Below are 27193 nucleotides of genomic sequence, written 5' to 3'. Positions count from 1 at the left end.
TACATGTTATGGACTCCTAGGAACATATTAAAAAGTGTCAACAAGTGTTAAAAAGGCTGGCAACATGCTAGAAACATACCAATACATGCTAGCAACACTTAGCTAAATGCTAAAGCATGCTAGTGATGCAGTGAAAAAGGAAGTTGCTGTAACTAAGGCAAGCAATGTCCGATCTTCCCCAAACTCCACACGTGTGATAGGTGTTCTGTCCTGAACAAACACCCATGACCAAATTCAGTTATAGTCATAGCGCCACCTGCTGGTAACAGGAAGTGACAAGGTTAACACTGTTATGGACTCCTAGGAACATATTAATAATCATCAACAAGTGTTAAATAGGCTGGCAACATACTAGATACATACTAATACATGCTTGCAACACTTAGCTAAGTGCTAAAGCATGCTGCTAATGTAATGAAAAATGAAGTTGCTGTAACTCAGGCAAGCAATGTCCGATCTTCCCCAAACTTCACATGTGTGATAGGTGTTCTGTTCTGAACAAACACCCATGACCAAATTCAGTTATAGTCATAGCGCCATCTGCTGGTAACAGGAAGTGACAATGTTAACACGTTTATGGACTCCTAGGGACAAATTAAAACGTGTCAAAAAGAGTTAAATCGGCTAGCAAAATTCTAGAAACATAATAAAACATGCTATCAACATTTAGCTAAGTGTCAAAGAACGCAACTAATGCATTGAATAAGGAAGTTGCTGTATCTCAGGCTAGCAATGTCCGATCTGCCCCAAACTCAGGACATTTGACAAGAGTCCTGTACTGAACACATCAACATGCCCGTACTCCGTTATAGTCATAGCACCATCTACTGGCAACAGGAAGTGTCATGTGTAACACTTTTTTGGACTCCTAGCATGTGTAACAATGTTATGGAGTCCTAGCAACATATTAAAAAGTGCCAGCATGTGATAAATACACTGGCAGCATGCTAGAAACAAACTGAAACATGTTAGCAACACTTAGCTAAATGCTAAAGCATCATATTACTGCAGTGAAAAAGGAAGTTGCTGTAACTCAGGCTAGCTACGTCGCAGATGGGAGTTTTACTTATTCAAACATGTTCTGAGGGCAGAAAGGAAAGTGATTGGTTTACAGATTCAACCAATGAAGCAGAGGCGGAGTCAGGAAATTTGAACGTGTGGAAGGAATACTTCAGACAGATGCGTTACTGACGCTTCTTGGAGGCATTTATTGCAAGGTAAGTTAATTTACCATGTATTCTCATGAAAAAAATGAAAATCTCTAACATTTTAAAAGATAATTAGCGAACAAACATACACAGAACAAATAATCATGCATTTTCACTTGACTGATTCATCAGTTGATTGCAGCAAAGCTGGTTATGAGGTAACTGGAGTAAAACATGCTTTTCCAATGCTTCCACACTGTCTGTGAAACCGAAATGAGCGAAAAAGTACTCATTCATATCTCCTTGACATTACATCAGTCAGTTAGCATTAGCATTAGCATTAGCGTTAACACTGCTCTCAGGGCAGGAGTACTCGACATTACTGTTATTTTTAATGAACTGTGTGCTGCTCTCAGGGCAGGAATACTCAGTATTCATATTACTGTTATTCTAATAAACGATGCGCTGCTCTCAGGGCAGGAGTACTCAATATTCATATTACAGTTATTTTTACTGTTCCTTAAGCTGCTCTCCGTGTAGGAGTACTCTATATTCATACTAAGGTTATTTTTAGTGTATTATATGCTGCTCTGGGGCAGAAGTACTCTATATTCATATTACTGTTTTTTTTACTGATCTGTGAGCTGCTCCCAGGGCAGGAGTAATCAATATTCATATTACTGTTATTTTTAGTGTATTATGCGCTGCTCTCAGGGCAGAAGTACTCAATATTCATATTACTATTATTTTACTAAACTATGTGCTGCTTTCAGGGCAGGAGTAATCAATATTCATATTACTGTTATTTTTAGTGTATTATGTGCTGCCCTCAGGGCAGAAGTACTCAATATTCATATTACTATTAGTTTACTAAAATATGTGCTGCTCTCAGGGCACGAGTAATCAATATTCATACTACTGTTATTTTTAGTGTATTATGTGCTGCTCTCAGGGCAGAAGTACTCAACATTCATATTACTGTTATTTTACTAATCTATGCACTGCTCTCAGGGCAGAAGTACTCAATATTCATATTACTATTATTTTACTAAAATATGTGCTGCTCTCAGGGCACGAGTACTCAATATTCGTATTACTGTTATGTTTAGTGTAACGTGCTGCTCTCAGGGTAGGAGTACTCAATATTCATATTATTGTTATTTTTACTGATCTATGTGCTGCTCTCAGGGCACAAGTACTCAATATTCATATTACTGTTATGTTTGGTGTAACATGCTGCTCTCAGGGTAGGAGTACTCAATATTTATATTACTGTTATTTTTACTGATCTATGTGCTGCTCTCAGGGCACGAGTACTCAATATTCATATTACTGTTATGTTCAGTGTAACGTGCTGCTCTCAGGGCACGAGTACTCAATATTCATATTACTGTTATGTTTAGTGTAACGTACTGCACTCAGGGTAGGAGTACTCAATATTCATATTACTGTTATTTTTACTGATCTCAGGGCAGGAGTACTCAATATTCATATTACAGTTAATTTTACTGATCTCAGGGCAGGAGTACTCAATATTCATATTACAGTTATGTTTACTGTTCTATGAGATGCTCTCAGCGTAGGAGTACTCTATCTTCATACTACTGTTATTTTTAGTGTATTATATACTGCTCGGGGGCAGAAGTACTCAATATTCATATTACTGTTATTTTTACTGAACTTTGAGCTGCTCTCAGGGCAGGAGTACGTGATATTCATATTTTTACATTACATTTACATTTAGCTGACGCTTTTATCCAAAGCGACTTACAATTGCTATATATGTCAGAGGTCGCACGCCTCTGAAGCAACTAGGAGTTAAGTGTCTTGCTCAGGGACACACTGGTGTCTTACAGTGGATTTGAACCCGGTCTCTCAAACCAAAGGCATGTGTCTTATCCACTGCACCAGCACCACCCCATTTTTAAGAGTAATCAGTTTTTTTTAATCATTACATTTATAAATCAATAGTCAATTTCTGCATTATTGAATGTTCCTTTTTTTTTCCAGTTACCTGGAGGAGCTGGCAGAAACAGGACAAATCAAAGGAGATAACACTGAAGAGGCATCTGATGCTGCTGAGTGCAAAATGGTGCAAAAATGGAGATGAATGAAAAATGGTGTGTGTTTGGTTCCACTTGATAAAAGCACATAATAGCCAAGGGTATTCGAAGGGTAATTGGTTCTCATGGGGACGTTAGCGATTATAAACATTTACAGGGGTTAGTCTGTGATTTTATTAGTCTGTGATATATATATATATATATATATATATATATATATATATATATATATATATATATATACATATACATATATACATATATATATATTGCAGTACTAAAATGTTTACAATAATACTATTTCAGAAATGCTCCATCACAGTGATTGGATGCTTATTAAGAACAAAAAGACCAGAAAAGCACATAAACATTTGAAATGGGTCATTATTATGGCAGTAACAGGTATGCAACACATTTTTTTTATATTTATAAGCCTACAATTACCTACTTAAAAATGCAAACCAAGTAGCTTTTTTGCCTTGTGTAAATAAGAGGTTGCATTTACTTATTAATGCTAATCTCCACATTTTTTGAGAACCATAATTTGAAAGATAAAATTTAAAAAAACCATTTCAGCTACATTGGGTCTATTTTCCTTCTAAACCAGAGATTTAAAAAAATAATAAATATTATATTATTACATTTAAATCTATTATTCCAAGAGTATGACATTTTATTTAGAGCAGACAACCATGCAACTGGCCATGTCTGCAGTGCGTTCCTAGGTTCACACATCTATCTTCTCCACTGTGAATAAATCATCAAATCCATGAGTTATCACTGAGGTGCCATGTAAATAATTCTTTACATATGTTCATATGAATAACAATTGCCATCTGAATTGTGAGAGAAGTCCTGAGTTGACTTGGTGATACATAAATGTGATTTCAAAAGTTCCGGGTGTCAATCTATGTGCAACCACTTAATGTTCTCATAGGCTGTTGCAGAGAAACTAAGCCCTGTAATTCTAAAAATAACCAAAATGTTTTATATATATATTTTATATATATATATATACATACATATATTGTGCTGTTAATGTTGTTTGTTTGTTGATTAAAAATAATCAGTTTACAAGTCCAATATTACAATAAAATAATCAAGTATAATTATGACTTCTTTCCTTTTTTAAACAATTACAATTACAAACAAATCCAGTGAATTAAATGCATGTACAATACACAGGAAGATTTCGCTGCAAAAGGTAGGTGCATCATTAAACTGCTGTAGTTTTAACGTGCTCCCTTTAAACCAGGCCCTAGGTCGCCTCGCAAGATATCTTCTCAAAGTCAGTTTCTCAAAGTCCCCAGAAGTGTTTACAACGTCTATCTGCATTCGAAATGCATAAACAGTCTGGTTTCAATTTACACTGATGATTATGAAAAACTAAGAAAAATATAAAAATAAAAACAAAAACATTATGTCATTTAAGTCTTTAGTTTTGGACATTGAATCATGAACACCCTCATTTCCATATATTTCCTGGACCAATTTCATTTGTGGAGCAAACTTGCAAACCAGGAACATTACATATATGAACAGCTCACTGCCCAGCATCTGAAATTTAGCAATGTAAGCAAACTTAATTACTAGTAAAATCATAAAAATCACATTTCAACTCCCTCAAAATTGACAATTTCTTAATGACACATAATACATTCTTAAACCCTGCAATTTCTACAGCCTACTGTACTCTGTTTGGCCTCAGCTACAACTACAGTGATTGAGGGTAGATTAGAGTAGTAGACGTTTGAAGGACAGCCGATGACGTCCATAGGCTGGCATTATGCAAACAAACCCAACAGGTAACTCGGTAACATGAAGTGAGATTGGAGTTTCTGACACTCATTTCAGTTCAGAATCAGTTTTCTTACTTTTACGAGACAAAACTTTATTTGTCATGCAATTTGATCTGTAAACCTTTCCAGACCTTTTACATTTACAAACAGCTATATTGCAATTAATGAAAAACAATATTTGAGGGGAAAATAATATGGGCACTTATATCAGCAATAATATGGGCACAAATATCAGCAAGATTCTCAAATAAAACTAGAGGAGCTTACAAAGAAAGTCCAGAAATGTCCTTTCTCCAAGAAGGGACCAATGATGGCTTCTGCCTTTTCCAAGAATGTTATTCTGCAAAGAGAAGAAAAACTACATGAAACAGTCACAGCTGTAATGAAAACAAATGTTTGGGCCCTGAGAGCAGCTCATAGTTTAGTAAAATAATAGTTATATGAATATTAAACAATCCTGCCCTACAAGTAGCATATAATACACTAAAAATAACAGTAATATGAATATTGAGTACTCCTGCCCTGAGAGGTGCACATAGTTTAGTAAAATAAAAGTAATATGAATATTGAGTACTCCTGCCCTGAGAGCAGCGCATAGATTATTAAAATAATAGTAATATAAATATTGAGTATTCCTGCCCTGAGAGCAGGGCATAGATAATTCAAATAGCACTAATGTGAATATTGAGTACTCCTGCCCTGAGAGCAGTGCATAGATAATTAAAATAATAGTAATATGAATATGGAGTACTCCTGCCCTGAGAGCAGCACATAATACAATAATAATAACAGTAATGTGAATATTGAAAACTCCTGCCCTGAGAGCAGCTCATAGTTTAGTAAAATAATAGTAATATGAATATTGAGTACTTCTGCCCTGAGAGCAGCACATAGTTTAGTAAAATAACAGTAATGTGAATATTGAGTACTCCTACCCTGAGAGCAGCGCATGGATTATTAAAGTAATAGTAATATGAATATTGAGTACTCCTGCCCTGAGAGCAGCTCATAGAACAGTAAAAATAACAGTAATATGAATATTGAGTACTCCTGCCCTGAGAGCAGCTCATAGTTTAGTAAAATAATATTAATACGAATATTGAGTACATCTGCCCTGAGAGCAGCACATAGTTTAGTAAAATAATAGTAATATGAATATTGAGTACTTCTGCCCTGTAAGCAGCACACAGTTCGTTAAAAATAACAGTAATATCAATATTGAGTACTCCTGCCCTGAGAGCAGTGCTAATGCTAATGCTAACTGACTGATGTAATGTCAAGGAGAGTTCTTTTTTCGCTCATATCCGTTTCACAGACAGCGTGGAAGCATTGGAAAAGCATGTTTTACTCCAGTTACCTCATAACCAGCTTTGGTGTAATCAACTGATGAAGCAGTCAAGTGAAAATGCATGCTATATAATATTTAGTCCATGATTACTTATTCTGTGCATTTTGTTTGCTAATTATCTTATTAAATGTTAGAGATGTTAATTTTTTTTCATGAAAATACATGGTAAATGAACTTACCTTGCAATAAATGCCTCCCACGAAGTGTCAGTGACGTATCTGTCTGAAGTATTCCTTCCACACGTTCAAATTTCCTGACTCCGCCTCTGCTTCAATTTTATTGGTTGAATCTCTAAACCAATCATTTTCCTTTCTGCCCTCAGAACATGTTTGAGTAAGTAAAACTCCCATCTGCAGCAACGTCCGATCTGCCCCAAACTTCAGACATTTGACAAGAGTCCTGTACTGAACACATCAACATGCCTGTACTCCATTATAGTCATAGCGCCATCTACTGGCAACAGGAAGTGTCATGTGTAACACTGTTATGGACTCCTAGCATGTGTAACAATGTTATGGAGTCCTCGTAAGATATTAAAAAGTGCCAGCAAGCAATGTCCGATCTGCCCCAAACTTCACACGTTTGACAAGGGTCCTGTCCTAAATAAATCAACATTCCCATATTCGGTTATAGTCATAGCGCCACCTGCTGGCAACAGGAAGTGTCATTTTTAACACTTTTATGCACTATTTGCAACACAGTAAAATATGCCATTGTGTGCTAATCATGCTAGAAATATTTTCAAACATTCTAGCAACACTTAGTATGTGCAAAATGATGCTATTAATACTATAAAACAGGAAGCTGTTGTAACTCATGCATACAATTCCCAATCTGACCCAAAAATCACGTTTTATAACAGTACTGGCCTGAACACAACTAAAGGCCAATATTCAATTATAAGTATAGCGCCGCCTGCTGGCAACAGGAAATGACTTATTTTATACTAACTTAAACATGACTTGTCTGATCTGCCCGAAACTTTGCATGTTTGGTAAGAGTCCTGGCCTGAAGACATTTAGATGTCGATATTCACCTATAATCATAGCGCCAACTGTTGGCAGCAGGAAATGTGGCACAAATATTTACTATTTTATAAGCATATGGCCCAACGTTCACTGTTCCTCCTATGGGCACCGGGTGGTGGTGAGCCCGAGTGCGAGGGCCCTTTCATCGCTTCTTGCAGCTTTAATTTATTTTTATTTTTTTCTGAAACTTTCTCAAAAAGTCATGAAACTTGGCACAGACGTCAGAACTGGCAAAAGATTAGGTATGATATGGCTTGCTGAGGTGGGTGTGGCAAAATGGCTCAATGGCGCCACCTATAAATTTTCAACGAAGTGCCTCTTGAGCTACGTTTCATGTACTTGTACGAAAATCGGTACACACATGTAACAAACCAATATCTACAAAAAAGTCTCTTGGTAGGAAATTCCAAACCCAACAGGAAGTCGGTTATTTTGAATTTTCTCTGCAAAATTGGTGTCGTTTTTGCCATTTTCAGGGGTTGTACTTTAACGAACTCCTCCTAGAGATTTATTCAGATAAATACCAAAGTTACTCAGTGTAATCTAAACACCTTTGCAATGTTAAATTGCGAAGATCTTGAGTTTTCGTTTAAGGGCGTGTCCGTGGCGGCCTGACAAATTTTGTTGTTTTGCCATGAAAAAGTAAGTTGCTATAACTCCGACATACAATATCCAATCTGCACCAAACTTCACTTGTTTGATAAGACTCCTGACCTGAACAGATCTGCATGCCCATATTCAGTTATAGCCATAGCGCCACCTGCTGGCAACAGGAAGTGACATGTTTTACGTTGTACAAAACTACTCCTAGAAATTTGATGACACCAACATTTTATTTTGGTCGGCCTAATCTAAAGTTCTTTGCAATTTTACATTGTGGAGATCTTGAGTTTTTGTTAAAGGGCGTGTCCATGGCACTGCGACAAAATTTTATGTCTCGCCATGGGAATAGAAGTTGTTGTAACTTATGCATAAAATATCCAATCATCTCCAAACTTCAGATATTTGGAAAGAGTCATAGCCTGAAGAAATCTAAAGGGCAGTATTCAGTTATAATCATAGCGCCACCTGTTGGCAATCGGAAACATCATGCAGGAAGATTGGCAGATATAAATGACTTTGACATATTCCACTTATATTTACAACTTCAAATGCATATTTCTCGCTGTTCACTTTTTTACTAAAGCCACTCGCTGCCTGTGAGCCCGGGTGTGAGGGCCCATTCATTGCTGCTTGCAGCTTTAATATTACTTTTGAAGCTGTTAAATCAACACACAAAAATGACACTATTTTTGTTTTAAATCTCCTTTTTTCCAAATACAAAAAAGAACTAAACCCTTATTTAAATGTATTAAAGTTTAATAAAGATCATTAAACTGGGCAATAAATCAGATAAAAATTGCGCACAAATACATCCAACTGTTTCGTATAATTCTTATTTTATTATATTTAATAGTAATAATAATAATCAAAGCTGCAAGCAGCGATGAACCCAGGCTAACCGCCAGTGAGTGGCTTTAGTAAAAAAGTGAACGCGAGAAATATGCTTATGAAGTTGTAAATATAAGTGGAATATGTCAAAGTCATTTATAACTGCCAATCTTCCTGCATGATGTGTCAGATTGCCAACAGGTGGCGCTATGATTATAACTGAATACTGGCCTTTAGATGCCTTCAGGCTATGAATCTTTCCAAACATCTGAAGTTTGGAGAAGATTGGATATTTTATGCATAAGATACAATAACCTCTATTCCCATGGCGAGACATCAAATTTTGTCACAGTGCCATGGACATGCCCTTTAACAAAAACTCAAGATCTCCACAATTTAACATTGGAAAGAACTTTATGTTAGGCTGACCAAAATAAAATGTTGACGTCATCAAATTTCTAGGAGTAGTTTTGTACAACATAAAACATGTCACTTCCTGTTGCCAGCAGGTGGCGCTATGGTTATAACTGAAATTGAGCCTGTAGATCTGTTCAAGTTAGGAGTCTTATCCAACATGTGAAGTTTGGGGCAGATTGGACATTGTATGTCGGAGTTATAGCAGCTTCCTGTTTCAAGGCGAAACATCAAAGTTTGTCAGGCTGCCATGGACATGCCCTTAAAAGGAAACTCAAGATTTTCGCAATTTAACATTGCAAAGGCCTTTAGATTACACCGACCAACTTTGGTGTTTATCTGAAAAAATCTCGGGGGAGTTTGTAAGAGTAGAACCCCGAGAAATTTTTTTGCAGAGAAAATTCAAAATAACCAACCACCTGTTGGGATTCGGTTTTCCTACAAAAATACTTTTTTGTAGATATTGGTGTGTTACATGTGTGTACTGATTTACGTACATATACATGAGACGAAGCTCGAGGCGCTCTATGTTGAAAGTGTATAGGTGGCGCTATCGAGCCATTTTGCCACACCCAATGGAATATTGGCCTTCAGCTGTGTTCAGGCCAGGACTCTTATCAAACATGTGAAGTTTGGGGAAGATCAGACATTTTATGCCTGAGTTACAAATTTTATTCCCATGGCAAGACATCAAATTTTGTCACGGCGCCAAGGACACGCCCTTTATCGAAAACTCAAGATATTCACAATTCACTATCGTAAAGGCCTTTAGATTAGACTGACCAAAATAAAATGTTGATTTCATTAAATTTCTAGGAGTAGTTCATTGCAGCGTAAAGCATTCACTTCCTGTTGCCAGCAGATGGCGCTATGACTTTAACTGAATTTGGGAATGTTGATCTGTTCAGGACAGGAGTCTTATCAAACATGTGAAGTTTGGTGCAGATTGGACATTGTAGGTCTGAGTTATAGCAACTTCCTTTTTCATGGCGAAACATCAAAATTTGTCAGGCCTCCATGGACACGCCCTTTAACGAAACCTCAAGATCGTCACAATTTAGCATCGCAAATGCCTTTAGATTACATTGACCAAGTTTGGTGTTGATCTGAATAAATCTCTAGGAGGAGTTCGTTAAAGTACAACCCCTGAAAATGGCAGAAAACAACACCAATTTTGCAGAAAAAAAAAATTCAAAATAACCGACTGCCTGTTGGGATTTGGATTTCATACCAAGAGACTTTTTGGTAGGTATTGGTGTGTTACATGTGTGTACCAATTTTCGTACATATACATGAAACATTGCTCTAGGCGCACTCCTTTAAAAGTGTATAGGTGGCACGAATGAGCCATTTTGCCACAGCCGATGGAATGTTGGCCTGTTACGTCCCTGTATGTTCTGTATTTTGTTTTGTTTGCTCCCTGTTTTCTTTCCCTCTCTTTTTCTGTTCTAAATTCTTAGGTTTCGTTTATTGGCTGTTCAGTTCATCACTCGACCAATAAGAATTGACTTGCCTGCTTAAAAGGGGGCCAGTCTTTGTGTGATGTTGTCAGCCATTCTGCTTTTCAGCCAGTGGCCAACTGTCCACTTTTGCCAGCCACGTTCATTTTTCTCTTTGATTGTTTGAGTTGTGATTTGTTTGAGTTATTTTCTTAATCTTAAAAGAGAATCATTAACCTACATCAATGAGTCCTGTTAGCTTAGTTCGGGGGACGGAGGTAGGTAAATTTTTGTATTTAATATATAGTTCTATTTCTTGTTAGTTTTAGATAGGGAGTGAATGCCGTCTCTGTTTTTTTGTTATTAATTAGGGTAGTTTATGTTGGGCATCGGAAACGCTGAAGCTTGTGGTTTCATTTCTACATTTTCTGTTTGATAGTTAGATTAGTTGGGTTGGGGTTAAGTTGTTGGGGTTAAGTTATCAGGGTTGTTTCTGCTTTTTGTTGCTGAACACTTTCAAATTAAGGTTAATAGGCAGCAGCTGAAGAAGGAGATTAAGCGCTTCGTGGTAAAGGGATTAGAGGAGCTTGGTGTGTTATTGGTTGACCGAGTAGAACAAGAGTTGCTCGGTGCTGATGTCCAGTCTCTTGCGCTTGGTGAGGAAAAAGAGAGCGAATTTGCTGAGGTTAAGGAGTCTAAAACCAAAGTTGTATTGCTGCCTTTTGATCCTCCTTCTCCTGCATTGTCTGTGTCTGGAAGTAAAGCACGTCTCAAGTTACGTCTGGCAAAGGTCCAGATAGAGGAGCCAAGAGGATAGCTGAGCGTCAGGCTGAGCTGGAGTTTCAGCTTGAAATTCGCCATTTGGAAATTGACGCGGATACTCAGATCAAGTTGCGGGAGCTCGAATTGGGAGTTACCAGTGATGCACAGGGTCCTCCTGTTCCAGTAGCCCCCACTCCATTACCAACTTCTCCTCCTGTGCCATTGGTTACGGCTGCGCCATTGGGTATGCCTGTTCAGTCTGTACCTGTGGTAGGGGCTGATAATGCGACGAGAGTAGGATTATCAGGTAATACATTTGATGTGAGTAAACACATTGCTCTTGTGCCACAGTTTAGAGAGATAGAGGTGGACTCTTATTTTAATGTTTTTGAGCGAATTGCTTCGGCTTTGAATTGGCCTCGAGATGTATGGTCTTTGTTAATATAGTGTAAGCTAATGGGAAAAGCTCAAGAAGTGTGTTCTGTCTTGTCTTTGGAGGACAGTTTAAATTACGACATTGTTAAAGCGACAATTTTGAGAACTAATGAACTTGTACCTAAAGATTATAGGCAGCGATTCAGAAATGAAAAAATTTTTTTTGAGTCAGACGTTCGTTGAATTCGCTAGGGAAAAGTCCATGCTGTTTGACAAATGGTGCATAGCAAGCAAAGTTACAGATTTTCAGGCACTACGTGAATTAATTTTGCTTGCGGAATTTAAGGGTTGTATCCCTGATCGCACCGTAGTTTACTTAATTGAACAAAAAGTAAGCTCATTGTCAAACGCATATGTTCTTGCTGATGAGTTTGCACTGACTCACAAAACTAATTTTATTGGCCGTTCTGAAAAAGTTCCTTCCATTTCTCCCGTTTTGAACGACCAGTCACGTTTTATGTCTACCAGTATAACAGTTAAGGAAGAGAGAGATTGTTTTTATTGTCACAAAACTGGCCATGTGATTGCTGATTGCCTTGCTTTAAAACGTAAGCAGCAGCTTAATCCTTCTAAAAGTGTTGCATTTGTAAAGACCGTTGACATGATTGAAAATCATGAAAAAATAGATGCATGAGGCTATGATCATTTTTTGATGGAAGGATTCGTTTCTGCTGATGCTCAATCGACAAATCAGGTTAAAGTGACTATGTTGTGTGATACAGGTGCCATGCAGACGATCATGGCTAAGGATGCATTTCTTTTCTCTGAAACTTTTTGTGGTAGTTATGTTTTGGTATGAGGTATCGGAATGGAGACTGTCAGAGTCCCTTTACATCAGATTCATTTGCGATCTGAGTTGTATACAGGAATGATTAAGGTTTGGGTGCGTGACAATTTGCCTGTGCATGGGATAAAATTTATCCTTGGTAATGATGTTGCTGGTGGGAGGGTTACACCTTTCCTCGAAGTTTGTGACAAACCTGATATGTCTGATCATTTTGATGTCTGAAAGATTCCCTGAAGTCTTTCCTGTTTGCGCACTGACATGGGCACAAGCTCGTAAACTTGCTGATGCAGATGATTTGTCTACTAACTTTATGGCATCTACTTTTGAGCATGGTATTTTGATGGCTGATGAAGGTGAGGTAGGTATGCGTAGATGGTGTACGAATGTTTCGGTTGATTTTGAGTGGTCTACTGTTAATAAACTTGTTGTTCTGGTGTGTTACAGACAAGTTATACTCTCCTTGGCACATGATCATGCTTTGTCTGGACACCTGGGCATTAAGAAGACGTATAATCACATTTTGAAGCACTTCATTTGGCCCAGATTAAAGTCTGATGTCATGAACTATTGCAGGACTTGTAGTATTTGCCAATTTTCAGGTAAGCCTAACCAAGTAATTCCACCTGCACCACTTGTTCCTATACCTGTGATGGGGGAACCTTTCGAGCACGTTATTGTCGATTGTGTTGGTCCTTTGCCCAAGACCAGAGTTGGTAACCAGTACTTGCTAATGATAATGTGTGCGGCGACACGTTTTCCGGAGGCGGAATAACTGCTCCTGTAATTACACATGCACTCGTGAAATTCTTTTCAATGTTTGGGTTACCGAAAATTGTGCAAACTGATTGACTTTTCCCATAGAAAAGTCCCATCTGATTGAAATTTCCCATAGAGTCGCAATGTGCGTACCATCCAGAAAGTCAAGGGGCGTTAGAACGATTTCACCAGACGCTGAAATCTATGCTTTGTAAATACTGTATGGAGACTAGCAAGGATTGGAATGAGGGCACACCATTAGTTTTGTTTGCTGTTAGGGAAGCAACACAGGATAGTCTGGGGTTTAGTCCTGCTGACCTAGTGTTTGGACATACTGTGAGGGGTTCATTAAAGATGCTTAAAGAAGATATGTTATGAGACTGAGACGAATGCTAAAACGACTGTGCTGGAGTATGTAAACAAATTTCGTGAACGACTGCATCATGCTTGTGAAATGGCAAAAGAATCATTATGGAAAGCGTAGGTCACTATGAAAGATCATTTTGATCATAAATCTGTGTCACGCCACTTCAAAGAGGGAGACCAAGTGCTAGTTTTTTTGCCAGTTGTTGGTTCTACTTTGTCTGCACGATTTTCAGGTCCGTATGAAGTGATGAAGAAATTGAGTGATACAGACTACGTAATTCGAACACCTGATCGCAGAAAAAAGTTGTGTGTATATCATGTTAATATGTTAAATGTTAAGTGCGTATTGCACTAGAGAGTTATCACAAAAGGCTGTGGGTATAACTAGTTAAATTCTAACTCGCCTGTTGTTAGCCTTACTTATGAGGTTTGTGTTGATACTCCTGATGATGAAGATGATGGGGTGGTGGTTCGGCATGCAACTCAGCAATGTGCCAGGCTTAAGAACTCTGAGGTTTTGGCTGATCTATCATCCTCTTTATCTCATCTATCTGAGTCTCAGAGATGTGACATTGAACAGTTAGTTCGCACTTTTCCTTCATTATTTCATTATGTTCCTACTCGTACAACCGTGTTGCAGCATGATATTGATGTAGGTAACGCCGCTCCTATTAAGCAACACTCTTATAGAGTAAATGCAGTGAAACATTCTGTCATGAAGAATGAAGTCAAGTATTTGTTAGAAAATGGATTGGCGAAGCAGAGTTGCCGTCCATGGAGTTCACCGTGCTTGTTGGTTACCAAAAGTGACGGATCTGCTAGATTTTGCACAGATTATCACAAGGTAAACGCTGTGACTATAGCTGATTGTTTTCCATTGCCTCGCATGGAAGACTGCATAGATACCCTTGGTCCTGAAAAATTTGTCAGTAAATTAGACTTGCTAAAAGGTTATTGGCAAGTGCCTTTTACCGCTCGTGCTGCTGAGATTTCTGCATTCGTGACACCATATAACTGTGCACAATATTGCGTAATGGCTTTCAAAATTAGCGAAATGCTCCTACTACTTTCCAGAGACTGATTAATATTGTACTTTCCGGTGTTCCAAACTGTAATGCATATTTAGACGATCTCGTAATTTATTCTTCTGACTGGAAAGAACATGTTTCAAGTCTGCAAGATGTGTTTGCACGTCTTGCGCAGGCTTCACTTACCCTGAATCTTGCTAAATGTGAGTTTGGGCAAGCTAAGATCACATACCTGGGGAGAGAAGTTGGACAAGGACAAGTAAGGCCCGTGGAAGCGAAAGTGAGTGCTGTTGCAGACTTTCCCATTCCTGCTACCCGCAAAGAATTGTGTAGATTTTTGGGAATAGCAGGTTATTATCGAAACTTCTGTAAGAATTTCTCTACTGTTGTTAATCCGGTAACATCCCTTCTCAGTCCTTTGTGTCCGTTTAAATGGAATGAGGCCTGCCAACATGCTTTTGACAACGTGAAGGCATTGCTGTGCAATGCACCTGTCCTTATGGCTCCGGATTGTGAAAAGTAATTTACACTGGAGATTGATGCAAGTTTGGTTGGTGCGGGAGCCGTATTGATCCAGGAGGATGCCAGTGGAATTGAACATCTTGTGTGTTTCTTTTCATGTAAGTTTTCACTTCAACAATGATAAGCTATGGTTTACAGTAAAACCCAGACATCTTCGTCAGGCCAAAGAGGATGCCTACAGAAATGGGGACAGAGTCTTGTACAATCAGGCCAGGAACACACTGAACAAAGAGATTAGAGTGGCTAAAAAGACCTACGCTAAAAAGTTGGAAGACCAGTTTACTTCCAACGACTCAACTTCAGTTTGGAGAGGACTGAGAGCCATCACAAACTACAAGACACCATCCCCTTGCACTGAGGCTAATCAACGACTTGCTAACGACCTGAATGAGTTTTATTGTAGATTTGAAACCCCCAAGACCCATTCTGACCATCTCCCTACACATCCGTTAACACCTCTTGCAATCCCCCTCTCCACACCTCCTGCTCTTCAAATCTGTGAAGATGATGTGCGCCAGGTCTTCAAGAAGAACAAAAGAAGAAAAGCACCAGGCCCAGATGGCGTTACACCAGCCTGTCTGAAAATCTGATAAGCTGGCCCCCATCTTTTCACAGATCTTCAACAGATCCCTGGAGTTGTGTGAAGTGCCTTCCTGCTTCAAACGCTCCACCATGATCCCCATTCCAAAGAAACCCAAGATAACAGGACTTAACGACTACAGACCTGTGGCTCTAACGTCTAATGTCTATCGTCATGAAGTCGTTTGAAAAACTGGTTCTGGCTTATCTGAAGGACATCACTGGACCCTTACTGGACCCCTGCAGTTTGCTTACTGAGCAAACAGGTCCGTGGATGATGCAATGAACATGGGATTGCACTTCATCCTGCAACATCTGGACAAAACAGGGACTTATGTGAGGATCCTGTTTGTGGACTTTAGTTCGGCTTTCAACACCATCATCCCAACAGCCCTCCAGACCAAACTGACCCAGCTCTCTGTTCCTATCTGTCAGTGGATCACCAGCTTTCTGACAGATAGGCAACAGTTAGTGAGACTGGGGAAATGCATGTCAAACAGCTGCTCCACCAACACTGGTGCCCCTCAGGGATGTGTTCTCTCCCCTCTGCTCCTCTACCTGTACACCAACAACTGGACGTCTAAAGACCCCTCTGTCAAGCTCCTGAAGTTTGCAGACGACACTACAGTCATCGGCCTCATCCAGGACGGTGATGAGTCTGCCTACAGACAAGAGGTTGAGCAGCTGGCTGTCTGGTGAAGTCTTAACAACCTGGAGCTGAGCTTATTTTCCCCCATAGTTACTTAAATACTTCTTGCAGGACCGCTAATTTGTACCTCTTAAATAAATAGACTTTGTCTTGAACATCATTTTCTGTTGTCGGATTTTATTTCATGGTTTGCCTCAGTGCCAGATGTGTCTCACTTAAATGTTACGAAACATCCCCCTCAAAAATATCAAGCACGTAACAGGCCTTTGTATGTGTTCAGGCCAGGAATCTTATCAATCATGTGAAGTCTGAGGAAGACTAACCCTAACCTGACCACAAAAAATACATTGATGTCATAAAATTTCAAGGAGTAGTTTGTCGCAGTGTAAAATATGTCACTTCCTGTTGCCAATAGGTGGCGCTATTACTATAACCGAATATGGGCATGTCAATCTATTTAGGTCCAGAGTCTTATAAAAAATGTATAAGGTGTGCATCGTAGCTGACACCTAAATGAACACATTACAATTGTTTTATGACTGTAAGTCTTTCTCCTCAAATGCTATTGAGCTTTAAATTTGCTTTTGAGCCCATGTGAAAAAGTAGCATAATTTACATATGACTTACAGTTTGTTTTAATAAATATCAAACATTCAATTTAATTGTGCATTATAGCTGTCACCTAGATGAACAATTACAGTTGTTTTTATGACTGGAAGTCATTCTCTTCAAATGCTACTGACGTTAGAAAAGTGTATAACAATATCACATGTAACTTTAGAGACGGTCCCTAAATTTGAGACTCTCGAATGTCCAATGTCATGCCAACTTTATACCTGTTTTTGTTTTGATTTTACTTTTTTTATTTTTATTTTCTCTGTGCCGGATTGCTGATGTCCTTTACCCGGGCATAGATGTCCATCCATCAATTACGAACATTCATCCGCAAACATGAGGTGCGAGCGGTCACGAGCGCAGATGGGAGAATGGCGCATGTTTTTTTTTTTTTTTTTGAGCAACTGGGATGGTGCCCCCTCTGGGAGTTGGTGCCCTATGAAGACTGCGTACTCTGCATATAGGGAGCGGCGGGACTATCTGGAAGATATATTCCTCAAACCATCGTACAAGAGGAGGTGATGCTAGTCCTTCAATAATCTCTCAAAACCTATCTGTTCATAAAGCCTATATATAAAGTCTTAATATAGTATTCCACAATATTGAATTAGTGTTATTCTAATTAAGTCATTTTTTGGGATCTTTTTACATCTCTCAGAACCTGACACATTGTAATTCGTAGACTCCAGGAAAGTTGCAGTTCTGGAAAATGGTGGCACTGTAGACTAAGTGCTCCCTGATTGTTTCACACCTAATTCTTCACTTTAATTCTTAATTCTTTTGCAGTTTACGTGTTTTTGTTCTTCTCCACCTGTTTTTTTCTTACCCTTCTGACCCAGTAACCATTTTCATGTCCAGTGGTCATGTCTTTACTTTGCAATTAATGTAGTGATCTAATTTTTAATATTTCTCATGAGGATCTAATAATTTAGTTTTTTTCAGTCTGAGTGAAATGTCTTTTTTTTTGGCTCATTTTATCAGTAAAGGAAAAAGTGTCTCATAATTCTGCACACCTGAATATAAGGAGTTTTTTTTCTCTTCCAGTCTTTTTTCACATCCCATTCGTCAATATTTGTGTTATCACAAATCCCAGAAAATGCTTGTTGTAGTCCAAACATTTTGTTTGTTGTAGTTTTTAAAAAGTAATTTTTGTTAAATAAAATATCTCCTTTTGAATTGGACTTTCAGCTTTGTAACTTTGCAGAACTTTTTTATGCTGAAACAGCAACATTACAGAATAACTAAAGTTGAAAAAGTGAAAAAGCCTAATAGCACTCCTTTAATAGGCATTATTAAGCAGTTCATAAATACAGCTATAAATATTTTGTTATTGAGCATATCTATAAAGTTCAATCATTGTATTTTCATACTTTAAGGATCAATTTATCATTTATAAATTATTGCATTATTTACAAACCAGTTATTAAGGAGTTGTCAGTGGTTTATGAGATCATTAAGAAAGTGAAATTAAATGATTAATGAAATATTTTAGTGTAAATATATAAAACTTATTATTTAGACACATGATAATAGTCGGTCAGTTTGTTAATTACCAGAGGTGGGTAGTAACGAGTTACATTTACTTCGTTACATTTACTTGAGTAATTTTTTGGGGTAACGAATACTTTTCGGAGTATATTTAAAGATGGGTACTTTATACTCTTACTTGAGTAAATTTTTGGGGAAAAATCTGTACTTTTACTTCGTTACTGTGGGCGCTCCTCTCGTTACTTTATCTTAATGCAATAAATGTTATAATCCTTCAGTTTATTCCAAACGCGCCGTCTACTTTTCTCTGGGCAATGAGCGATGCCCATTCGTGAATGATTCATTCTTTTGAGTCAATTCTGTTCAAAGGCTTGATCAAACCAATTGGCAAACGAGTGAATTGGTTCATGAATCAGTTTGAATGAGTCGTTCAGTTCCCTGCCGCACGCGCTGAGCGTCTGAAGTGGTTCACTCGGAGTTGTAACGTTTCAGAACAGAAAGAGCGTTGAAAACGTGGCTGGAACTGCACTGAATTGAAATCTGCAAAGGTTATTATTTGCTAGCGATGGAGATCCTTATTAGATGAACACTGCGTGTGCTGTCTACTGTTTAACAGGTAATAACTTGGGCTACATTCGATTACAGTACACGATACCACTGTGACATTAGTTTGTTGTACGTGTGTGGCTTATAACAGAGGGGAGTCAAGTTGAATGCAGCTTCCAAAAGACAAAAAATAGCTGATTAAGATTTTATTAATTTTAATACAATCACACTGGTGCAAGTACGTTCAGCGAGTCATATTATCAGCTGCTAAATTCAGATCTGTGATTGCTTGCTGGCGCTGAGCCAGAGATAGATGCGTTTATACAGCGCTGCCCATTATAACAAATCATACATGATTCTTTTGAGCTTATTAAAGCATTGGCCAATCAGAGGCGTTCAGATGAGTCATCGCTAAAATGCCGGTGCTTCCTTCACTCGCTCCTGACTGAATACCTCTTTCTGGTGAATTCTCTCGTCAGAAACAACAAAGTGCAGATGTGAGTACGAATCTTTAATTAAGATATTGATTTCACAGTGTTAACAGTTTCAGTGATTTTAATGGGAGTTTCTGAGAGTGATTGAAATCTAGACTGTCAGTGAAAATTATCTTTAATAATGTAAATGTTATTTGCTCTCTTTCTGAACAATGAAAGATTAGTAGCAATATTTATATCACATTAACTTTCAATGTTAAATTTACATTTAATATAAAGTCAGTCGTATTAAAAATATGTTATGGCATGACACCTATATCTGTTACTTAAGTAAACAGACAGGGTTTTATAATAAATTACATAAATTGGAGTAAAGGCTGATGAAATATATACATTTATACACGCACACATACATTACATACATTTTATCTATATATCTAAATAAAAATAGGCTCAGTATATATGACCCAAAGTAACTAGTAACTAACTACTTGAGTAGATTTTTTATCCGATACTCTTTTACTCTTACTCAAGTACCTATTCAAGACTAGTACTTTTACTTTTACTTGAGTAAATATTTCTAGAAGTACTTTTACTTTTACTTGAGTACAGTTTTTGGGTACTCTACCCACTTCTGTTAATAACTGCTTTATTGACATATATTCCAGCTGTAATTCATGATAAAGTCATGATTTAGTAATTGCCAGCTATCTATTTTTGTGAGCTCATCTAAAGTGAGGACTATTTAGAAGGCTATATAAAGCATGAACTGACTATTTACTAATGCTTAGCTAATGAGTGCAGCTATTATGAAGTGTTACCAATGCATTTACTAATGTTAACAAATGAGTGTCACGGTTCATGAATTCACTCTCTCTCTCTCGTCTAGCGTGCTGTTGTGTGTGTGTCTGTGGGCGTGGTCACTGATCAGCGATGATCAGCAGCGCCAGCTGGTTTCAATTGTTTGTTCCCTATATAAGTTCAGTAACTTGTGTTTCATGTTGTCAGATTGTTGTTTCTCCCCGGTGTGCTCCCGTACCTGTTCCTGTGTCCTTAGTTCCTGCCTAGTCTTCCTGTTTTCGTCGTTCGTTCCTGGATCGTCACTCAGCACTGGATTACCAAGCACCGTCACGAGGATCACTTACTCACTGGGATTCAAGGGATCATCACTGGACCGAGCACCACCACCTGTTGTCCACCGAAGTCCCTGCGTCACCAGTCCATCAGCCTTGTGTCCGCCCGCCTGTGTTTCCTGTGATCTTTCTTATATATCTGACTCTTGTGCTGTTTGTCAATAAATACGCCTTGCGCTTACATCCTGTCTCTGTCATATGTAACAATGAGACATTATTTTAAAGTGTTACCAAATCCTTAAATAATTTAAAAGTATTTTGTTTTGATTTTATTGACCTATAAGCATTTGTGAAATAGTTTTGCTTGCATTACAGATTAGTCTTCATCTGTGAGCTGAACAGTTTTACTGTTACATCAATGAGATTATGTAAATTCAGATAAATGTCATGTCACAGGGTGTCTGTCATGATTCTGCCTTCATGTCCTGATTTTTCTCTAGTCTTGAGGCAGGATCATGACAGGCCTGTGTTTTGTGTACAAGCACATGGCCTTGTCTTTGGGCCATGTGCTTATGTTGTCTCGTTTCCTTGCCCCGCCCCCCTTGTTACCCTAGTTTGGTCATCATTGATTTACCTGTTCCACCTGTTGTGTTTATTATTAGCCTCCCTTTATAAACCCTGTGCGTTTCTCTGTCCTTTGTTGGTTCATTGTTAAATGTTGCCAACTGTTGTCAATGTTAATCAATGTGAGAGCTGTCCGTAAGTTAGTCTGTTGAGAGTCTTGTCAAAGTAGTTGTTTGATCCTGTTTCAGTCATAGTCTAGTTTGTAAAGTGTTAGTCTAGTTTCGTCATCTTTCGTCTGTCTAACCCTTGTTTTGCCCCCTCATGGGTTTTGTTTTTCCTGTTTTTTGTTTAATAAACTGTGTTGCTGTGACTACTGTCTGCTTTTGGGTTCATCCTCCTTCATCCACGTGACAGAATGAACCGACCAACAAGGAACCCAGCAGACAGTATGTCCTCCTATGAGCACAACTCAGACGACCTTGCACGATGGTGGCAGAGGGCTATCGACGATGCAAGGAATGGCAAGCTGCCAATTCCTCCCCAGGGAGAGCGGTCCCTGGGAGAGTACGCTCGGGTCGCGAACGAGAGGAGGCGGTTTCTACCAGATAGTCTCTTCAACCGCTACCTCATAGCGGGCCTCAACGCTCCTCCACCCCTGGCAGAACGGGAGAGGCTGGTCTGCTGCTCGTTTGGCGACATGGTGGATTGTTTGTCGCGGGGGTCCACCTTATTGTCACCATCACCCAGGCTGTCAGTGATCCCAGAAGGTCATGTCCTGGCTGTGGTTACCCAGGGGAATCAGGCGGGCTCCACTTCCACCCCTGAGGCTTCAGTCGTCCCCGAAAGTCTCCGTGGCAAACGAGGGAGACGGATTTCGTGGGATTCTTCGTCAGAGTCCTCCTCGACTGAGTCAGCGCTGCCTGTGACTGCCCTCCCAACTCAGGTCACAGATCCCGCTGAGCCTCTCCGGCTGGTCACAAGTCCGGCTATGACTACCGCACCGCGATCTAAGAGAAAGAGGAGGAGAAAGGGAGCCTCTCGCCCTTCATCTCTGCCTGTCCCAGAGCCCGCCACGGCAAGCGCTGTTCCCGACCCCGCTACTGCGAGCGCTGTTCCCGAGCCCGCTACTGCGAGCGCTGTTCCCGAGCCCGCTACTGCAAGCGCTGTTCCCGAGCCCGCTGTCGTGAGTGCTGCAGAGAGAGCAGCGGCCGATTCAGCTGCCGTGAGCGCCGAACCCCAGTCAGCTGCCGTGAGCGCTATTCCAGAGACGGCTACAGACAACGCTGTTTCCAAGGCAAAGATGTGGAGCGTGGGATCAGAGTCAGATTCGGTGAGCTCCATTCCTCTCTCGGCTCCTCGGCCGCCTGCTACACCCCCAGTCATGTGTCCTGTTGTGTCCCCTGCTGTTCCCCCTGGTCTGGCTTCCGGTTTCTTCACCCTCTGTACCCCTGAGCGCTTCCCCAGTCACCCCTGTCACCACATCACCCCAGACTGTTTCCCCCAAGTCATCTCCTCATGTGTCTCCAGCCAAGTGCCCCCGGATCCCCAGTCCTCCGTCCGCGTCTCGGAGACCCAAGACCCCCAGTCCCCCCATCCACCCTGGACTGCCCCCTAAGGACTTTGTGTTTCCCCCACCTCCTCTGCCTTGTTTATTGTTTTTGATTTTGCACCCTAACCCTGTGATTGTTTTTTCATGTTTGCCATTAGTGTTATTTGTCTTGTCTTGTTGGTTTGTGTCTCTGTCCCAGTCAGTCGTGTCCCGTGTTTGATGTTCCCTTGAGGAGCGTCTGGAAGCCACTCCTTAGGGGAGGGGTTCTGTCATGATTCTGCCTTCATGTCCTGATTTTTCTCTAGTCTTGAGGCAGGATTATGACAGGCCCGTGTTTTGTGTACAAGCACATGGCCTTGTCTTTGGGTCATGTGCTTATGTTGTCTCGTTTCCTTGCCCCGCCCCCCTTGTTACCCTAGTTTTGTCATCATTGATTTACCTGTTCCACCTGTTGTGTTTAATATTAGCCTCCCTTTATAAACCCCGTGTGTTTCTCTGTCCTTTGTCGGTTCATTGTCAAATGTTGCCAACTGTTGTCAATGTTAATCAATGTGAGAGCTGTCCGTAAGTTAGTCTGTTGAGAGTCTTGTCAAAGTAGTTGTTTGATCCTGTTTCAGTCATAGTCTAGTTTGTAAAGTGTTAGTCTAGTTTCGTCATCTTTCGTCTGTCTAACCCTTGTTTTGCCCCCTCATAGGTTTTGTTTTTCCTGTTTTTTGTTTAATAAACTGTGTTGCTGTGACTACTGTCTGCTTTTGCGTTCATCCTCCTTCATCCACGTGACAGTGTCAGAGGTCAGTATTAAATGAGTTTGAAATTATTATTTGCAGCACAAATAAGTATTTTTAGAATTTTTAATTCCTGAAACTGTCAGAAAAGGATAAGGCCTAAGAGATTTCTTAAGCTGTAATGAAAACAGCACAATTAGAAACAACAACAACAAAAAAATAACAATTTAAAATACTGTTTTTTTTCTCGTGATTAAAGAGATGTTTAAGTCTCTCTCTCTCTTTCTCTCTCTCTGTCTGTCTGCCACTCAGCTCATGCCCATCCCCCACTCACACACACTCAGTCAGCACACATACATTCCTCAAACAGAGGGACAGCGTGAGTTGAGATGTCTGACAGTTTTTTTTATTTTATTTTAATCATACAGTGTTGTAAAGTCATGAAACTGTGCATATTTCCTCAGAATGATTTGATCTCTGTATGAAAAAATGCTTTTAAGTGTTTGGAAGCTGCAATTTAAAAATACAAGACAATTAATGATTCCCTTTTTACTGTCATTTCAAAAAATCCGTTAGCAATTTAAGTTCCTCAATGTTTTTGCAACATGTAGACAAAGTTTGGTGAGTATAGTGAACTTTTCCTCTGAGGAGTATGCATTAAATAACAGCTAAATTTAAAAAAAAAAAAATCCATATTCAAATCAAAATAGCCGACTTCCTGTTGGTCGTAGCTGATGACTGTGAATCAGATAGTTGTCCGTCTTGATAAGAACATTATACGTACCGAGTTTGGTGTTTGTAGCTTAAACTAACCCCCCCACTTTTGACAAAAGGTGGCACTATGGAGTGCCTCTTCCATGCTTTTTAAAATGCTTTTTCCATTTTCTAGCTATCAATAATACTGATATGTGTTTTGAGTTTCATGTAAATCTGAGGTTGTTATCTGCCTCAAAACCACCATAACAGAATATTCAAGTTTGACACGTTGCCATGGCAACAATATATAAGATATCAATATCCCCACAACAGATTTACATCGGCCATGTTTTGTCATTATTCTGATGAAGTTTGAAGCAAATCGAGTAAAAATAAGATGCTGAATTCAAAGCATTTTGAAAATGACTCAATTCCTGCTGCCAGTTGGTGGCGCTATAACGTTGACTCTTAATAGTCACATATATATGATTGGTATCATACAACGAACAAACCGATGAAGTTTGATCAAACTCAGGCAATGTATGTGGATGTTATTAGACATTTCCTGTTTCTCATTTTTTGCCCTAAATTCAACGCCACGTCACGGGCAAACCATTCGAGATATCAAAAATCCCCTGGCAATTTTTTATCCCCAATGTCTTGAGATCATGTTGACCGAGTTTGGTGGCAATCAAGTAAAAAACCTATGACAAGTATATCAAATTCCAAAGCATGCTTTTTTTAAACAGCCCTGAATAGCTGACTTCCTGTTGGGCGGAGCCTATGACATAGAGTGTGAAAGTTGTTCAGCTCAATGAGATCTGTAAGTGTACTGAGTTTCATATAAATACATGCAAGTGTGTGTGAGCTATGGTTCAAGATTTCTGACTGTGTTCCAGGGGGCGCTGTAGAGCCCCTGTACCACGCCCGGGTACTGATGGCCGCAGATTCCAATGTGTGTGCCAATTTTCAAGAGTTTTTGAGCATGTTAAGGCCCCCAAACCCCCCCGGAAAGTTAAAAAAAAAAATAATAATAATAAATATAGCTGCAAGCAGCGATGGCGGGCTCAAGCCATCAGTGCAAACGCCACCCTGGTGGCATCGGGAAAACTGTGCCCAGCGGGCATAAGCATTTACAGTAACCCTCTGGCAATCAAGTTTTAAGGGATACGGCAGTTAAAGGGTTAATCCAACCCATCTAGACTTTGAAATCACATAGACAGAACAATATATATAACTTTAGTAACACTTTATTTTAATATATATAAAACATTTATAAGGTGTGCATTGTGGCTGACACCTAAATTAACACATTACAATTGTTTTATGACTGCAAGTCTTTCTCCTCAAATGCTATTGAGCTTCAAATTTGTGTTTGAGCCCATGTGAAAAAGTAGCATAATTTACATATGTCTTACAGTTTGTTTTAATAAACATCAAACATTCAATTTAATTTTGCATTATAGCTGTCACCTAGATGAACCATTACAGTAGTTTGTATGACTGTAAGTCATTTTCTTCAAATGCTACTGACGTTAGAAAAGTGTATAACAATATCACATGTAACTTTAGAGACGGTCCCTAAATTTGAGACTCTGAATGTCCAATGTCAAGCCAACTTTATGCCTGTTTTTTTTTTTTTTTTTTACTTTCTTTAGTTTTCTTTTCTCTGTGCCTGATTGTTGATGTCCTTTACCCGGGCATAGATGTCCATCCATCAATTACGAACATTGAGCCGCAAACATGAGGTGCGAGCGGTCGCGAGCGCGGATGGGAGAATGGAGCATGTTTTTTTTGTTTGTTTTTTTGAGCAACTGGGATGGTGCCCCCTCTGGGAGTTGGTGCCCTACGAAGACTGCGTACTCTGCATATAGGGAGTGGTGGTACTATCTGGAAGATATATTCCTCAAACCATCGTACAAGAGGAGGTGATGCTAGTCCTTCAAGAACCACTCAAAACCTATCTGTTCATAAAGCCTATATATAAGGTCTTAATAAATAATATTCCACAATACGTCATGCTATTCTAATTAAGTCATTTTATGGGATCTTTTACGTCTCTCAGAACCTGACACATTGTAATTCTGAGACTCCAGGAAAGTTGCAGTTCTGGAAAATGGTGGCACTGTAGACTAAATGCTCCCTGACAGTGTCACACCTAATTCTTCACTTTAATTCTTAATTCTATTGCAGTTTCTGTTCTTCTCCACCTGTTTTTTTTCCTGACCCTTCTGACCCAGAAAGCATTTTGCTGTCCAGTGGTCATGTCTATACTTTGCAATTACTGTAGTGATCTAATTTTGAATATTTCTCATGAAGATCTAATAATTTTGTTTTTTTCAGTCTGAGTGAAATGTCTTTTTTGGCTCATTTTATCAGTAAAGGAAAAAGTGCCTAATAATTCTGCACACCTGAATATAAGGAGTTATTTTTTTCTCTTCCAGTCTTCATGGTCAACTACGTATATATCACACTCGTTGCCTTCTCTAGTGCAGCTCAACCAATTCACATCCCATCCCATCCCATCACAAATCCTGGAAAATGCTTGTTGTAGTCCAAACAATTTGTTTTTGTAGTTTTTAAAAAGGGATTTTTGTATAATTGCGCATGTTTATATTTCATATATATATATATATATATATATATATAGCTTTCCAATGCCGTTGCTGTTGATAATAGGATTAAGCAAGTGTAGAACACGTACAAACAGAGTCCATGTAGACAGATGTAGATGCATAACAAATGTCTTTCTTTATTACTTGAGCTCCATTAAACATGATCTCAAACTTCTTGTGGCCTGTTGTTCACATGTACACACAAAGCCATATCCTATGGACCACATACAACTAGAATCCACTTTACGGGCTAATCTGCCATGGGCTCAAAAACTGTGCTTCCCAGTTACCAACACTGCAACACACACAGTTCTTGCTTAGGTGCTCTAATTAA

General features: G+C 39.2%; 1 long non-coding RNA gene across 1 annotated transcript in view; it reads left to right on the top strand.

Annotated features, from left to right (window-relative positions):
* LOC132140280 (uncharacterized) overlaps window positions 1–26406 on the top strand; it is a 62495-nt gene extending 36089 nt beyond the window's left edge. The window contains exon 3 of the long non-coding RNA XR_009433755.1: window positions 25903–26406. This is a non-coding gene — a long non-coding RNA (uncharacterized LOC132140280). The remainder of the gene's footprint in view (window positions 1–25902) is intronic.
* The last annotated feature ends 787 nt before the right edge of the window (window positions 26407–27193 follow it).

The sequence above is a fragment of the Carassius carassius genome, chromosome 5 (genome assembly GCF_963082965.1).
Source record: "Carassius carassius chromosome 5, fCarCar2.1, whole genome shotgun sequence".
Classification (NCBI taxonomy): Eukaryota; Metazoa; Chordata; class Actinopteri; order Cypriniformes; family Cyprinidae; genus Carassius; species Carassius carassius.
The sequence above is the reverse complement of the archived record's forward strand: the minus strand, read 5'-3'. Positions and strand labels throughout refer to the sequence as shown.